The sequence below is a fragment of the Schistocerca nitens genome, chromosome 3 (assembly GCF_023898315.1).
Source record: "Schistocerca nitens isolate TAMUIC-IGC-003100 chromosome 3, iqSchNite1.1, whole genome shotgun sequence".
NCBI lineage: Eukaryota > Metazoa > Arthropoda > Insecta > Orthoptera > Acrididae > Schistocerca > Schistocerca nitens.
The window spans coordinates 523,597,899-523,613,278 of record NC_064616.1 but is presented as its reverse complement, the minus strand read 5'-3'; the positions used below and the strand labels follow the sequence as shown (position 1 = coordinate 523,613,278).

Below are 15,380 nucleotides of genomic sequence, written 5' to 3'. Positions count from 1 at the left end.
AGTTTCACTGAGTTACTGAGTCATTTCATGAATCTATATTAACCGTGGATCGGTTTCCAAACGAAACGTGTGTTAAATTACATCAGTTTTCATTTAGAAAATATGTTGTTAAGTGAAATTATATTCTTGAAGACCATTCATGAGAAGGCCCTTTTTGGTAAAATCGAAGCATACTTCTGTTAAGTTTCAGTGATAAAACGAATGTAATTTTGAAAATGAACAATGGATCAAACGTTTATAGTATGTGCATCTTCGCATCTTTATCGGCGCATAGACTAGTCCATCAAATTTCGTGCTTACAGATGTAGAAACTACATTTGTTTTCACTGTTATTTCGGCCGTAAGCCTTCCGGCCGCCGTCTTTCGAGTGAATCGATCGACTGAAGCTACAGCTGCTGCGAAGTGCTTTACTGCATCTGCGTCACATCCAGTTCACAGCGAAGACTGAATACTGTTCTTTTTTCCGTCAGTCTACAGTTTTATCATCAACAGAGACTTAACTATGGTATTCGCTCTAAGTATTATTTCTTTCCCCGCTGCGGAAGTGACGGATTAGCGAAGCTATAGCGAGAACTTCCGTTCATTTAAGCCTCAGGGGTGCCTCGAGGTGCATTTCGCCACAGATACGTATATCCCTGAGATGTTTATGTGCTATATTACGAAGAAGTATATATGCACATCTTGTGAATGGCTGATGGAAGTGAAACAGTAGCGTCGTCATTGAGAGGTAGGTTTGATGTTCTGTTTCTCTGATCGATATACAGCTTCAAATTGGTACTTTTGTAAGTGTGGATCTCGTTACTTTGCTGTGGTGCTTTTTTAAGTCTGCCACTAATTTAGCAGTTATTCTTGTCACATAATAACGGAATTTTGTGACGTCCCTCAAGATGGCGAGTGGCTGTCATTTAGTAATGGGAATTAGTCGCTTTTATTTGGTCACAGCTGTTAACGCTCTGGTTGACAGAGAGAAATTGTATTGCCAAATGCAATAGGTACCCGCTTTCGCAGTCGTGCAGAAAACGCTGTCCTGCGAATTTCATCTAGAACTGGCCCTCTCAGGGAGTTTACATCAGCACATCGCACAATGCAGAGTGCAGAGGACGGCCTTCTTTATGTTGACTATGGTGCAAACCCCGACTCCACGACCTTGCGTGGTAGGGTTGTCTCTCTCTTTCATTACGGTCATTACAATTGTCTTGCTCGGTCCACATGTCTCGAAATTTTATAAAACTTCACCTATGTTTCCTTCGTCATTGCCAAATGTTTATGTACAACTGGCGGAGAACTTGGTTTGGCGGGACAACGTTACCGGTGTAAAAGAACTTTAAATAAAATGCAAAGATCCTGAGAAATCAGTACCCAGAACAACCAACTCTGGCAGTAAAAACGGCCTTGATGCGCCTGGGCATTGAGTAAAACAGAGCTTGGATAGCGTGTACAGGTACAGCTGCCCATGCAGCTTCAACGCCATACCACTGTTTATCAAGAGTAGTGAGTGGTGTATTGTGACGAGCCAGTTGCTCAGCCACCATTGACCAGACGTTTTCAGTTGGTGAGAGATCTGGAGACTGTGCTGACCAGGGCAGCAGTTGAACATTTTCTGTATCCAGAAAGGCCCGTACGGGACCTGCAACATGTGTTCGTGCATTATCCTGCTGAAATGTAGGGTTTCGCAAGCATCGAATGAAGGGTGGGGCCACGGGCCGTAACACATCTGAAATGTAACGTCCACTGTTCAAAGTGCCGTCAATGCGAACAAGAGGTGACCGACACGTGTAACCAATGGCACCCCATACCATCACGCCGGGTGATACGCCAGTATGGCGATGACGCATACACGCTTCAAATGTGCGTTCACCGTGATGTCGCCAAACACGGATGCGACAATCATGATGCTGAAAAGAGAACCTGGATTCATCCGAAAAAATGACGTTTTTCCATTCGTGCACCCAGGTTCGTCGTTGAGTACACCATTGCAGGCGCTCCAGTCTGTGATGCAGCGTCAAGGGTAACCGCAGCCATGGTCTCCGAGCTGATAGTCCATGCTGCTGCAAACGTCGTCGAACTGTTCGTGCAGATGATTGTTGTCTTGCAAACGCCCCCATCTGTTGACTCAGGGATCGAGACGTGGCTGCATGATCTGTTACAGCCACGCGGATAAGATGCCTGTCATCTCGACTACTAGTGATACGAGGCCGTTGGGATCCAGCACGGCGTTCCGTACTACCCTCCTGAACCCACCGATTCCATATTCTGCTAACAGTCATTGGATCTCGACCAACGCGAGCATCAATGTCGCGATACGATGAACCGCAATCGTGATAGGCTACAATCCGACCTTTATCAAAGTCGGAAACGTGATGGTACGCATTTCTCCTCCTTACACGAGGCATCACAACAACGTTTCACCAGGCAACGTCGGTCAACTGCTGTTTGTGTACGAGAAATCGGTTGGAAACTTTCCTCGTGTCAGCGCGTTGTAGGTGTCGCCACCGGTGCCAACTTTGTGTGAATGCTCTGAAAAGCTAATCATTTGCACATTACAGCATCTTCTTCGTGTCGGTTAAATTTCGCAGCACGTCATCTTCGTGGTGTAGCAATTTTAATGGCCAGTAGTGTAATAATAATAACTTTAAATTTGGTTTCACCAGAAAATTCTCAATTCTATTTTCCCCATTTCTATTTAGAATCGTGTTACTGAGATCTGGAAAGAGAGTCGCCTGACAGAAATTCTTAGAGCATGTTTTAAATTACAGTCGGAAATACTTGAACGCAATCTGATTTTCGTGCAAGAGAAAACAAATGCGGTGATGGTGCCCTATAGCGACTCAGGTGGATTACAGAGGATTTACATCATGCGAATTTGGTCGCGTAGACATCAACGTGAGTTCTCTACAGTGCTCCTCAAACGACCGTAGTACGGTTCTGGCTCCCAGTCATGGACAGTTGTACTGCTGAAAGATGACATCGTCGTTGAGGAAGACATCGAGCATTAAGGGAGGCAGGTGGTTCGCAGCTGTTAGCGTGTTTCGACTACTACCACAGGTCCCATTCAAGCACAGGAGAATGTCTCCCATAGCATAATATTGCTCCCATCAGCCTGCGTCCTGGCGCACTGCTCGTTTTGAGCAGCCGTTCACCTCGATGACGGCGTTTGTGGAGACGACAATCGACTTAGTGTAGCAAAAATGGGATTCATCCAAAGAGCCGACACGTTTCCACTGATCGACAGCCCAATCCCATTGGTCTCGTGCCTACTGCAATTGACGATGTCGTTGGGTCAACACGTGAAAACGTATGTTTGGTCTGTTGCGAATCTACATGTTCAAAAATATACGATAAATGGTATGCTCCGAAACATATGTCCGTGCACCAGCATTGTGTTCTTTCGGTAGAGATGCCACAGGTCACGATATATCCTACTTTACATAACAGACAAGCCTCCGAACCTAACGTTCTGTGAAGAGCCGTGGACGTCCAACCATTTAGCGCCTAGTGGTGGTTTCACTGTCCTTCTACCTCTTTCTGTAGGTGCTAACGATAGTAGCACGTGAACATTCGGCCAGCTTTGCCGTCTTCCAGATACTCGTTCACAGGCTCTGCGTAATAATAATCTGCCCTTTGTCAAAGTCAGTTCTCTTAATGGATATCCCCATTTGCAGTCCATATCTTCGCTAGGGTGAGTCCCCGTACGTATCTGCTCCGTTTAGTTACTTTTGTTGCCGCGTCATGTGCCTGCAAACGCCACCAAGCTTTGTCCTTCGCGCCACCAAACTGTGTGCATTGTTGCGATGGGCTGTGGTCGTGATGTTTTGGCTTATCAATGTATGTCTCAAGCAGAATTTAATTCCATCAGAGCCAAAAATATTGTCTTACGAATAATATAAACGTAAACAAACACACATTTGTGAGGAATGTAAAAAAACTTCATTTCATTTCGCAGGATCTTTAACCGACAAAAATATGCTATAGTACTGGTACAAACCTCATTTGTGGATACAAAAGTCTCTTCTGTAGGAGTTTTAAACGTCCTTACTTCCTCCTTTCTGGTGTCTCCGATAATTTCATTATATATTTCTGGACACAACTTGCTGTACTATCTTTCAGTAGACGAGTTTCTTACACACGTAATTACTGTTCCGCAGATTAGATATTCAGCTTTATCGTCACAACTAATAGAAACAATAAGAATGTTCCTACTCCAGTTTAAATGGACTTTCGGAAATCTTTGCTTTTCTTCGGAGCTGGTGGTTCTGTTATTCTAATAACTGTCTGGCGCTTATGTATTTCAGTGTGAAATAAACCGTCTATCAGTGCAATCGGCAGCACACCACGACAGATTCACTATGCCGAGTTTAGGTGAATTACGCCGAGCTGCAACGATGCACTCTGCAAACACTGTCTGCACCTCCCTTTACACGTGCACGATTTTTCATGTGTAAGTTGCCCTGGTTTAGAATATTGCTGCATCTGCCGAGGAAATAAACGCTGTGAGCGCAAGCAACGTATCAACCGCTGCCACAGGAAAAAACAAACTTTGCTTGTCTGTTGGTAAAAAATAATTTTTTGTAGTAGTACAAATTATGAAAAGGAAAAATGCACTTGTTAGAACTACAAGATTGATAAATAGTCCCAAGTATGCAATGTCCAAGAACCACGCAGAAACAAGAGTATTAAAATCTGTAGAAAAACGGAGATACGGGAACAGGAGGTCAGACAATGCCATAGCTTGTTCTCGCTAGCTCTTATGACGATCTGGACAAAGATGAGTAATGGTGCAAATGTGTTACTGTGCATAACGAAAATGCCTAGTGTTGTGGCGTGAACGGATGTCTTATCGAGATGCAGGGACAATGTGGCTCTTACTGAAGAAATTCGATTATGAAACCTATATGAGAGTGAGCTGATTATATGAGTATTCGATAAATTGATGGCAGTCCGTAATTCACGAGAAAGTCCTAATATTCGCTGACGACAGCAAACGTACTGTTACATTAGGAGATTTCCAACCATTGCACTAAAGAATTAATACTGCAGGTATTTATACTGATTCTTGGACGCATTGAATATAAAATTAGAACTGTATATGTTCATACAGATGGCACTTTTGTCTGAATGAAGCCAATCCTTCGTCAAGAATAGCAGAAGAATATTTAAACTTTGACCTATTCAGTGAAAAAGTTAGGGATTCTTAGTCGATCTGATAGCTCAAAATCTCTCAAAGTAGTGAACTTCACTCTTGTCGTCTTCCGCAAGGAAGTGCTGATAGTGTCGACATCCTGTGAGTAATTTCTTCCAAGTCACAAAACGACAGAAAGTATGTACTGGTGCTATGAATGTAAAACTTTTAGTTCATCATTTTATTGTAAGCATCTAAATACATACTTTCTATAAGACTCTGCCCTTGTTCATGTTTACAAATCTACTATATATTATGCTCCTGTGTATGAAAACTGCGTCTATACAAAGGCGTTTGTTACTAATTAAACGAATGAACAAGAGCAGTCTGTGGTTCTATCAGAACTATCCCACTATAGTAAATTTTTGTTTGTTTAAATTTTCCCTAGTCTTCTTATGAAGAAACCACTCATGGAATAAGGCATTGCTACACATAACAGATGTTTACATAAACCCGTCACACCCACACTTGCATAAGCCTAACACATAATGCCCGGCTGTGACGCTCATGAAATCATGTGGACGTCATGAGATGACAGAAACATCATTGTAAACTGTAGTATGGTCAGCCAGTGGAGAGATCTTTGAAATCAACACCCTACACATAGTCCACATATGCTTCAGGATTCAACAAAGAAGATTAAGAGATTTCAGCTTCCTGACATGTATGATTATTAAAGAGGGTTCATACTGATTCGTAGTTACCGAAAGTGTGAAGTCTTCAAGACAGTACTTACAGTGGCTTTAACTCATTAGGAACAATGTCACAGTGCATCCTCTCTACGTGTTTGAACAAGGTTTGATTGAACTATATGAAACGGCTCCAAATGTTACGAACTGTCTGTCAAATGTAACTGTTAGTTTATAATTCTTATGTAATGAATTGTGTAATATTATTATTAATGGTATAATTATACACGTAATTCCCATTCGACTCTAACGATACTGAAGTAACGTATTTGATAAATACAGGATAATAATGCAGGCCACTGGAAACAACTTTTTTTTAAAATTGTGTAGTAGTTATTTTTACTAAACGATTTTCGAGTAATGACTAATTATATATTCTGTTATTATTTAACATGATTCGCATGTTCTGCAATTAGAGGTTGCTTTCTAGTGACTCATCAGAGTTTGATGTGTGTTGTTGCGTCTGCTAACATCTCTCGCAGGAGTCTCGGTAGAATTCAGTATGCAGTATCACTTTCCTGAGAAAGCGTTAATAGAACCAGAGATAGAAATGGCACTGCAACGGCAGCATAGGGCTGGTATCAGTGCAACGCTGTTCTCAGAGAATCGAGGCGCCTACCGAAGGGCCGACAAAGGCACAGTGCCGTTCCTATTCCTGGAGAGAAAGCTCTGTGCCAGACAGAACAGACACTCTTAATTCAAATACTACAACACAAAGTTCCCTGCAGTCAACTACTGCGATTATTTATGACCATTTCAGTAACACATGATACATTAATATCCTTATGTTAAACAAACCAGGAAGAACAGGAAAACAGAAAGAATAAATGATAACAATTATTGGAAACAGCCGTCAAAATTTATCAGCAAACCAAAAGTATATCATGCTGGAGGTTTATAAACAAATACTGTGTTGTGCAACGAATGAAATTCTTTCTCGAATACGCACGTGATTCAAAGATGAAAAGAAGCGCTGCTTTAAACCCGTAGTGTCTCAGTTGCGGATGATCACTGACACTGTTTAACTGACCAATAAAGTAGACCTTAGGCTGAGCCGTACTAAATAGCAGGCAAGCTACCTGATGCACAACGGCTCATCGGTGCAGGTAATACTGCGTGTATCGCATCCGTAAGTCTTTGTAAATAATGCAGAAAATCCTTTCAGCTCCTGAGTCAAAGACCTTGCTACAACGCAGGACGAGCACTTAAAACTGAAGTGGATGTACCGTGTCTGCGCGCCGTAAAATGAATGAGTCATTCCGTGTTTTATTAAAACACAAAAAGGTTTCCCCACAGACATTAAACGGTAAATGGTACAGGTACTAGTCTTGCCCGTCTTCGATTACTGTGGCGTCCTACATCAAAATATATACAATAACATACAATGACAGCCCTTCATGCATTGGCCCTGTGCCTGTTCCCACAGAGAAACCCGCAACGTACATGTAGGCTGAAGCCATGGTTACCACTGCTTAGTTCGTGAATCCATTCTCTCCCAATCACACTTACCCTCAATGGTACCATTCCTACACCTAAAACTTCGTCACCTGATCCTGACATTCTAGATTACTTTCAGCGCACCTCATACAATCAAAGTATATGTGAAGGCTTTCTCTTTCACAGACACTGAGAGTGGTGGTGCATTCATTAGGCACTGAAACAGTATTCCGAGAGAAAGCGCTCAAATCCTTGTCGGTCCATCCAGATTTAGATTTTCTCTGTTTCCACTAGAAAAAATATGAAACCTATAAAGTTATAGTCTATAAACTGGACGGTATACATAAACGAAAAAATTAATAAAAATTTTCTATTAGTTTAGTCTCTTAGTGAAGTTTACAGTACAATGGCGAAGAACATTTTTGGAAAACATTTTACAGAGAAAAGTCCTGGGACGCTTTGAAGGCTTGAAGTAGGCACGACACAGATGGCAATCGCACCACAGAGTTTCCTGTCACTACTGTGGCTGCGGACTCAAGCGACAGGAAATAAGTCAATGCAGATAAAACCACTCCCCAGCAGTAACTATCAGTCTTTAATTGTACAATCAGATTCAGTTCTATCGGCAAGATAGGTGTTTTCAGAATTGTTGACAGATGCTGTGTTAGGAGCTACACGTTGCCAGTAACAACACGTGTTGTAGTCTCTTAACTGGTATGTTTATCAGTCCTCCGGCTGCATGTGTTCCATGGATGACAGTAAAGAGACAAGACTGATTATTTTAGATGTAGCAGCAAAGAGTTTGAGCCATGAATAAACAGAGATTTGTGCTGTGCTCTATTGAAGCAGTTTATAGAATGACTTTCGATAAACATTCGTCTGGAGGGAAAGTGTGAGGCGCTGCATTCATGTAACATGCAGGTTAGCAGACATCGCGTAAGGTGTGCGTGAATAAACGGTGGAATACTATTAATAATCAGTGCTTTGTAGACGTGATATCGCAATCACTAGTACGACTTGTTAATGGTTTCAGCAGTTCTAGACATTCACGTCATGGATGACACTGCCCGTGCTCATCGAGCTGCTGTGCTTGGGTGAACATGCAACAAATAAAGATACGCTGTATAAGGTGTAAACGTTAATTGACCTATCAAGTAGGGAAACAACCTCAAATTGACCTACAAAAGCCACCTACGTCACAGCGCATGCCCATCGCGGGAGATTTACAGTAACCTTTCGTTCTCTTACGCCACCGGATCAGTCGTCTGTTTCGTTAACATTATTACTAGGTTGGTGCACAAGTTCGCAGCGTTTCGTTATGAAGCAATTCCGCCACTCTTCTTACGAAATATGCTCTCATTTCCATCATATACTTAATATGGACGTTACTTTCGAAAAGATTTAAAATTTAATTTCTCATCAATTTTCGAACAAATTTCTTAAAATTCTGTTCATATCCCATACGCATAACAATCTCATCAACGACAACTACTCAACTGTCACCAGGTCCTAAATATGATACGTTTTACTGCTGTAGCTGAGTTATTCTGTTTATTTTTTCTGGAAGAATATCAGTACGAGTAATGTGATGCTATTGCTTTAGTCAGAAAAATGCCAAAGAGGCAATATAATTACAGAGAGTACTCTTAACTTTTTATTTTAGAAATTTTTTGTTTATAATTTTCAGTTTATTTTCTCTTTACCCGAACTAATTATTAGAAAACTAGTTCTTAGCGTAATAGCAGCAAACAACAAGAAAGTGGTCTCAAAATATCATTCAAATCTGATAAGGAAATTTAGATAATAGGTACTTTAGGTTGGTTCAAATGGCTCTGAGCACTATGGGACTTAACATCTATGGTCATCAGTCCCCTAGAACTTAGAACTACTTAAACCTAACTAACCTAAGGACATCACACACATCCATGCCCGAGGCAGGATTCGAACCTGCGACCGTAGCAGTCGCGCGGCTCCGGACTGAGCGCCTAGAACCGCTAGACCACCGCGGCCGGCGATACTTTAGGAACGTATTAATGTAAGAGTCAGGAAACAGCATTGTATGTCTCGTTTTTCTGTTTATTCTGCCTTCTTGTTTTTCTGAGGACCTACATACACTGATTCCCAAGACATTTTTTATAGTTGCAATGGCCTAAAAAACAGAGCTTCCACACTCATTCTCCCCAGGATCAATTTGGAAGAAGTGTAATAATAACTGAAAGGAGAAATTGTATCCAGCACACAAATATATACGTAATCTTTGGAAAAGAATTTAGTTTAATGTCACTTTTATCATATACTTGCAGTGAGTAATTCAGTTTAGCATCTGAACTGAACGCAATTCACGCTGCAAATCCAGCAAAATGTGTCTATTATCAAAGATATGACATTCGGTATCCAAACTGAAGGTTGTATTCCGTTCGAATACAGTAAAATTTTACATAATCTGTTTGAGTCACATCTCTTCGAACGTCAGAATTCTACATACCATAACTCCAAAACTAAAAGAGTTTTGCTTGAAATTACTTTTGTTGTAAACCATAACCCCTGCTTTACAATAAACATAACAGTAGGTAAACGACCACTAAATCTTCAAATTTTAATTTATACCAACATTTGTACTTCGCAAGCTACCGTAGGAAGTGTGGCGGAGAGTACTTCTGATAACATATCTCTTTACTCCTCTGTTCCATTCACGAATGGTGCGTGGGAAGAATAATTGCGGTAAACCTCCGCATTAGGTTTAATTTCTCGGATTTTCCCACTGTGGCCATTTCGCGAGAAGTTTATCGGAGGAAGTAATATGTTGTCCCGGAAGATACTCTCCCACAGTTAACAGTAAGCTTCGCCGTGATGCACAACGTCTTTTCTGCATCGTCTGCCATTACAGCTTGTTAAGTACCTTCGTAGCGCTCTCGCGCCAACTAAGCGGTCTCATAACGAAATGCGTCGCTGCATGTTCGTTCTTGGAAACTGTTATATTAATCCAACCTGGTAATGGTCCTAGATTGATGCGAAGTATTTAGAAGTCAGTCGAAAACGTCTTGTGGATAAATTACTTTTCCTCGAGATTATTCCTATTAATCTCAAGCTGACACCTACTTTCTCTACGATTCGTTCTACGTGATCATTCCACTTTATGTCGCTCCAGATGGTTACTCGTAGGGTTTTTACTATAGTTACTGTTTACAATGGTTTGTCACTAATACTATAGTCGTAGGGAAGAGGGCTTCTTGAGCTACTTATGCACCGCATGTTGTATTTATATAAGTTGTACAGTAACTGCCGGTCACAACAGTTTGCTACAGATTTCTGACGTTGTCACCACCTTATAGACAACCGAATCACCTGTGAACAGGTACATGTAGTTTCTGGCGTTAGTCATTAAATAATTTATAAACAGTGTGTTACAAAACGATACCTACAACCTTCAAGAGGTTCTAGAGGGTGCCGTGAGGAACAAACTGAAGATAGGAACCGCGTCCGGGAACGGCAGGCAGCGACGCTACAGAAACTCAAAGTTATAGTCGCCGGCGCCTGCTAGTAGGCCACCCGTTCGGCAACATACTTGACCTTGTACGCTGACGGACCATAGGCGGAGCGACTGATTGTCACGATAGCCAGTGGAGAAGATTGAGCTAACTAATGCGTAGAAGGCCTTGTCTCCTCTGAACGCGATTTTCTGTTGCCTCGATGGATGACTGTTTTGGACACGGGTTTCTATCAGTTTTTTTTTCTCCTGTGTAGCGACAAACAGAATTTTAGAGGAATCTAGCAGACAAATAAACTGCCGATGGAAACCGCTCCGGCGTAACCACAAGCTCCGGCACGAAGATTAACGCAGGAGCAGAGAAGGCTGTGAGACGACGTCGGCCAATGGCGAACTGATTAGGACCGCACCACGACAGGAGCGGCCTCTAGTCGAAAAGAATAAAAGCGCGCAGTCCGGAACCGCGCGACTGCTACGATCGCAGGTTCGAATCCTGCCTCGGGCGTGGATGTGTGTGATGTCCTTAGGTTAGTTGGATTTAAGTAGTTCTAAGTTCTAGGGGACTGATGACCACAGCGTTAAGTCCCATAGTGCTCGGAGCCATTTGAATAAAAGCGCCCCTCCTGCCAGCCTAGGCCGGGCAGTAGAAGACGGACATTAGCAGACCCGGACTAGAAACCACATTGTATGCAGCAAAAGACATTTGTGGTTTGCATGTAGCCATTCGCTTGCAACATGTTCTTGTAAACCGAAGTTAAGTATTGTCAATCTACTTTATTTTCAGAATGCAGCGGAGTGAGCGCTGACATGAAAAAATCAAATCTAGTCTTGATGCCTTTCCACCATCGTAGCTGCTTTTCTATTCTACGATCACGTATCTCAATATCTGCCATATTGGCTTTCGCGCAGTGACTGGAAAGAGGAACCGTATTACAATGTTCCAAGGTGAAACAGTTTTGGAAAACTGAGTACAGCATTTCGGCCCAGTACTGTCACTGTCACTGAGCAACTGAATAGACGATTTCTATTCACTCATTGACTTTACGTACGACGAAAACTTCTTACGATTTTCAGGCAGATTGGTTGGCAAAATTTTACTGTCATAATCATTCAACACTTCTCTTATTGCTCTCCTTGCGCTTATTTTCGCTTCGTTCAACTTCTGTTTCAGCTAGTCTTTGTCTTTGCTTAAGTCTGTGATGAATCTCATTTTGCTTTCGTAGCCACTTGCTAACACGTCTGTTAAACCAGGGTAGGTATTTCCCATATCTTAAGACCTTGCTCGCCACGTACACATTGCGCTGTGGCGAATGATATCTACCAAAGAAACGGATAGTGCTTTCATACCGTGTAGAATTTGTAGCATACGCTGCTAAACACAAACAGTATCGATTTGTGCCTGCAAAGGTGTTTCTCTTTTTTGTCATTTACATGTTGTAACTTCATTGTGTTACCTCCCACGTTCCATGTTATGTAGTACCTAGCAACTACTTTATTAAATATAACATATTAGATGTTATTGTGCAGAATAATATTGTGTAAGTCTCTACGATACCATCTAATGTATAGTTTGTTATTTCTAACGGTTCGCTATTCATTGGTCTTGCCATTTTTTTCATATGTAAGAGACCTTACTACGAGCTGTGCTTGCGGATTGCACTCTAAACGGTAATATTTGTTGATTTTTTTTCTTTTACCTGTGTGGTATAATCCATTTCACTTTTGGTTACAGGTTCTGTCAGCCTTGCTCACAAGGACGGCTTTCGTCACTATCACTGGAAGGTAAGTGACCATCACTAACATGGTGTTTCATATTTCGGTTCATTATGTAGATATTGCATGTGCAACTTATGTACCAGCTTTACTCGGTGCCATCGTACATAGCGATTACTGAAATTATCTATTGCTCTGATGTACTCTGTACTGTTACATGGTGATCCAGGTACCTTCCAACGTTTTATTTTTTTAAATTAAGAAGTTGGTAACTTTCACAAGTAAAACAGTTCTAAAAAGGCATGAATGAAAATCTTCAGAGAAACTGTGGGAATAAAAGGATGAAAATGTGAAGTACTAGAGCAAATCTGTATTCCATGTTTGGTCACTAAATGCTCTACAGTTTACCACCTGTCAGAGAACTATGTTCTATTATATTTCATTCGTAGATCAAGCCAAATATTATTTAGTTCTATATTTGTAAATTTGATCGTAGTAGACAGATTTTAGATACTTAATTAGCACTTACTACGTAATTTCAGTGTGAGTCAGATGGCAGTTCGAGCGAAAGGTACCACTTTTATTAACTTACTAAAGAGCGGCAATAGATACTGTTAAGGTCTGAAACTGCTCCGGAGGACTCCTAAGAAGTACATCAATGACACTTCACCTTGTCTGAATATTTTTCTCAAAGACAGCTGGAAGCCGAGATGTTTAAATACTTCAGAAATCAAGCTGAATGGGAAATACACATTCGCGTCTTTGTTGTTTCACTGATGAGAATTTTTGTTTGATATGAATTATGTCTACATCTACAACAATATAAGTCCTCCGCAAACCACCTGACGGTGTGTGGCGGAGGGTACTTCTGATGCCACTGCCTGATCCTCCCTTTCTTCTTCCATTCGTGAATGGCGCGTGGGAAGAATGATTGTCGGTAAGCCTTTGTACTAGCTCTAATTTCTGGAGTTCTCCCATTGTGGTCATTTCGCAAGACATATGTGGGAAGATGTAATACGCTATACGACTCTTCCTAGAAAGTACTCTCTCGAAATATCGATACCAAACCTCTTCTTCATGCACAACGTTTCTCTTGTAGCGTTTGCCACTAAAGCTTGTTGAGTATCTTTGTAACGCTCAAGCAACGACTAAACGATCTCGTGATGAAACGCGCCACTCTTTTTTGGATCGTCTCTATCTCTTTTAACAGCCCCACCTGGTAAGGCACCAAAACTGATGGACAATTCTCAACAAGCGCCTTGTAAGCCACTTCTTTATTGTATGAATTAAATTCCTTAAAATTCTTCCTATGAATCTCAGACGTTCTTATAGGCTACCACATCATCTGCGAACAAGATATTCCGACGCTTTCTACTAGATCATTTATCTGCAATGGAAACAGTAACGGTCCTGTTACATTTCCTTGTGGTCCCCCAGAAACTACGTTTACATTTGTCAATATTGTTCCGTTAAGTGCGACATGTTGTGGTCTGTCTACAAGGAAGTCTTGAATCCAGTCGTAACTATGGTCTGATACTCGTTAAGCTCATATTCTTTTCAATAAGCCGCAGTGTGGGATACTGTCAAGCGCCTTCCTGAAGTCGGGGAGCACGCCATCAATATGAGCGCCGATGTCTACAGCACTGGGGATCTCACGGCGGAACATAGCCAGCTGAGTTTCGCACGATCTTTGTTTGGGGAATCCAAGTTAATCTTTATAGACAATCTTCCGCTGTAAAACAGTTTAGGAAAATTGAATTTAGTATTTCGACCTTCTCTCTGTTATTTTCTGTTTCGTTTCCATTATGGTCACTGAGTGTCCGAGTAGATGATTTCGAACCGCTTACTAATTTTACCATAAGTCCAAAACCTCTTAGGGTTTTTAGTCAGATTGACAGATAAAATTTTACTTTCAAAGTCACTGAACGCTTCTCTCATTGCTCTCCTTACGCTCATTTTAGCTTCTTTCAGCTTTTGTTTGTCACCAAGGTCTTGACATCTCTTTATTCTGTGATGGACCTATGTTTTTTACGTAGCAGCTATCTAACACGCCTATTAAACAACGGTGGCTTTTTCCCATCCCTTAAGACTTTGCTCGAGACATACTTTTCTAAGGTACACTGACCGACGCTTTTGAATTTGTTTTTCCATTTGTTCTCCACATCTTCGTCCTCGGCACTGAAAATTTAATGTTGCCTACTCAGATACTCTGCAATTTGTATCCTGTAACTCTAGCTAAGCAAAAATATTTTCTACCTTTCTTGACTTTCCCTTAATCGTAGATGCTATCACAACCTTAACATCACTGATACCCTCCTCTACGTTCACTGGCCGGCCGTTGTGGCCGTGCGGTTCTAGGCGCTTCAGTCTATAACCGCGTGACCGCTACGGTCGCAGGTTCGAATCCTGCCTGGGGCATGGATGTGTGTGATGTCCTTAGGTTAGTTAGGTTTAAGTAGTTCTAAGTTCTATGAGACTGATGACCTCAGATGTTAAGCCCCATAGTGCTCAGAGCCATTTTTTTCTATGTTCACTGTTTCGAGAAGTTCAGATCTGTTTGTTGTTCAGGTGTCTAAGACGTTACACTCATGAGTTGCTTCGCTAATTATCTACTCGAAGTGATTTTCGGACAAGACATTCAGAATAACGTCATGTGAGTTCCTTTTTACTGGCACTAGTTTTCATAGCATGACTCTCCCAGTCAATACCTGGCAAGTCCAAGTCAGCCTCTATTACAACAGCTTGATCGAGAAATTTCTTCACGATATTCTGCTAGATCTCTCTGAAGCGCACCAATCCTACAACTCGTGACACAGTTGGTCTATAAAAGCATTCGATTACTATTTTTGAGCCATCTTTGATGCTTAACCTTACC

The 15,380-nt window shown here is 41.5% G+C and overlaps 1 protein-coding gene across 1 annotated transcript in view; it reads left to right on the top strand.

Moving 5' to 3' along the window:
• The window catches only part of LOC126249646 (GTP-binding protein Di-Ras2), an 872,182-nt gene that overhangs the window by 241,526 nt on the left and 615,276 nt on the right, over positions 1-15,380 (top strand). The window contains exon 2 of the mRNA XM_049951325.1: positions 12,525-12,574. The gene's annotated coding sequence lies outside the window, so the exon portion shown is untranslated. The remainder of the gene's footprint in view (positions 1-12,524; positions 12,575-15,380) is intronic.